Source organism: Ammospiza caudacuta, chromosome 21, assembly GCF_027887145.1.
Source record: "Ammospiza caudacuta isolate bAmmCau1 chromosome 21, bAmmCau1.pri, whole genome shotgun sequence".
Taxonomy (NCBI): Eukaryota; Metazoa; Chordata; class Aves; order Passeriformes; family Passerellidae; genus Ammospiza; species Ammospiza caudacuta.
In genome coordinates, this window is record NC_080613.1 from 4,101,285 (window position 1) to 4,104,179 (window position 2,895).

The following is a 2,895-nucleotide window of genomic DNA, read 5'->3' on the forward strand; positions in this document are numbered from 1 at the left end:
TGATTTTCAGAGAAATGTGATGTGTGTGCAACATGAAAGTGAGACAAGTTTGGGCAGGCAGGAGGTGCTTTTGTGTTTTAGGAACACTCCCCAATCCCTTCACTTGCTGTTTCCAGCCATGGCAGGGAGGAGCACCATGGAGAGGGGAGTGTGCCCTGTGCCCTGTCACTGCACAGGGAGCACTCCTGCTCCTGTCTCAGGTAATGAATCCACACTGCTGCCACCTCCTCTCGTGTCCCCTGTGCACTGGGCAGGGTCTGTCCCTGGTCACCGTTAGGCACAGTTGGCACCTGCAGGGATGCCAGTGGCAGGATTGTGGAGAACCCTTCAGTGCAGTGACACAGAGTCCCTTTGGGCAGAGCTCATGGGCACAGAGCTCCCTGCCAGAGCTCCTGGGAACAAGCTTTGTCACTGTGGGAAGGAGCCAGAGTGAATCCAGCAGTCTCCAAACTTCTCCCTGCCTGCAGCACGTTGTCATTCCTGATTATGCAACACACAGGGAGTCTGAGATGTCTCACCTCTCTGAACATTAAAGCCTTTGCAGGTTCTTGCAAACCCTTGCCAGTCATGGCCCAGCCTTTTGGGGCTCTCTGCCTTGCCTGGGCCTGTTTGAGCTAATGGATTCCACTTCTTGTTTTTCCCATTTGCCATCCTTCTTGTTCCCATCAGAGAACTGGGACTCTGGGGAAAGGGATGCAGGATGGCCCCAGTGTGCTGAGACTGGCAATTGTTCACCACAGTCTGTGAAATTAAACCTAAACTTTCCCATTCTGAGTGGGAAAGTGCCCCAAAACCTGCAGGAGATTTCCCTACAGGTGAGCCCCCACCTGTCCCCCCTCTGCTCCTTGAGCACAAGCACCAAGCAGGGCAGGGCTGAGAACAGCACAAACCCAGCCAAAACACAACTTTTGTGCTCCCTGCACGTGTCTGCCTCGAGGAAAGGGAGGAGGAAGAGCAGCCCACCATGACCTGAGCCAGGCATGTTTTATGCAGGAGCAGAAAGTGCTCTAAGAGTGGCAATTTCAGACGTCAGAAGGAAGAAAAGTACTGAAAAGGGACTATAAACAGATGAAAATGATGCCTTGTAAATGCAGAATTGAGGGCATCTACTTTGGGCTGTAGTGAGTCATACAAAGTATTGTAGGAGAGCAGCAATCAGCCCCAAAGTATTTAATTTCTGAAGTGAAGGTAACTTTTGAAACCAGAATTTTTCTTTCCTCCCAGGCAATTATTAAACACTTCAATTTCACTGCAATACTTTTTTCAACACTTCTGCAAGATGACAGAAAGGCTCCAGTATCAAATTAATCATGATTTTTCAGAGAGAATGAAGTTACAAACATTTACTAGATTAAAATACAATAACAAAGCCCACCTGATTTAGTTATGAGAACTATTTGGAAGAGCAATCAGGTTTAAGGCAAATGTCAACTTCAACAGAAAAGAAACCCCTGAGGATGAAAATGACTCAGAATGATGCAGAGAGTGCAAGTTTGGGAATGATTTTGTGCATGAAGGGAAAGTACATGACCTTCTCCTGGCTGACTGTCACGTAGGAATTAATAGGGACTATTGGCAAATTCTTAAGAGTAGGAAAAAAGGCCAACAGCACATGGGTGAGAGACATGAGGAGATCTCATTGCTGCCTGGATTAACTGGGCATGAAACAGTACAAATGGTTGTGATGAATAAAGTGATTTTTAAAAAATATCAGAGTGCCTTTTTCTTTCAGCTTCACCATCTTTAGCAGATAGGGCTGGGTAGCTTGAGTGATTAGGGAAAGAGAGAGGAGGAGATTGTTGAATAAATGTTAAAAGAAATGCACTTGCAACTGAAATTAAATGCACATGCACCTGAGTTTTCTCCTAATAGACTCGAAGGCTGATGAGAAAAATGTGTTTGAATTGTGGCTGAGTGGGCAGGAGTCAAATTGTGCCCGTATTTACACTTGGGCAGCTCCAGATTGGCTCTGAGCTGGCTTCACCCTTGAGCACCACTCAATTCAGTGAGAACCTGGGGTAGGTTTGGGGTTGATTTCACTCGAATCATCCTTTCATTCATTCAGGCAGGGCAGGGTGTGGTGCTTGGAGCTGTGAGCTGCTCTGGAGTTCCATCATTTCATCATCATTTCCATCAAATCTCCACCACCTGCAGCAGGACCAGGTGCTGTTTGTGCAGAGGTTCCCAAATCCTCTGAGCACCCAAATGCCAGAGGAGCAGCCAGGGGTGACAGTGGATTCCCGTGGCATGCAGCAGGTGGACGTTGCCCTGAACTTCTCCTGGATTTGTCCCCTCTTGCTCTGAGGTACGTGGTGTGTGCTGAGGGATCTTGGCTGGGTGGGAGCTGGGTTTGGGAGTGTTGGTGGAGATGCAGCTTTGGTTTTGCCTTTGGTTTGGCAGTGTTGGTGGAACTGCAGCTTTGGTTTTGGCTTTGGTCCAGTTTGCTTGTCTGGATTGTGGTGGAAGACAAAGGCCTCACTGCCCTGCAGCCCAAAACCCCTGGGTTTGGTGTGGAAATTGTGGCACTGTGTAACTTTTCTACAAAGCTGCTTGTCTGTGAGTCAGACCAGGGCTTTGCTGGGTTTGCCTGCCCTGCTCTCACACCCTGAGATTGCAGGAGAGGGCAGGGAAAGCAGCAGTGCTCCGGGCTTTCCATTCTGACATGGTTTTGTTTGGTGCTTGGATGAATCCATGGAATATCTTGGCCAGAAACAATTCTGCTGATTGCAATGATTTGTGTGTGCTGGCATGTCCAGCAGGGCAGCTCCTGCTGTGGGTGTGCTGAGGGTGCTGCTCCTGGTTAGAGCTGTGCCAGGAGGGGAGGAAGGTGGCCCTTGAGCTGGGTAAAAGGGACCTGAGAGCCAGGACTGGGTTTTGCCCTCTGGATCCAGAGGC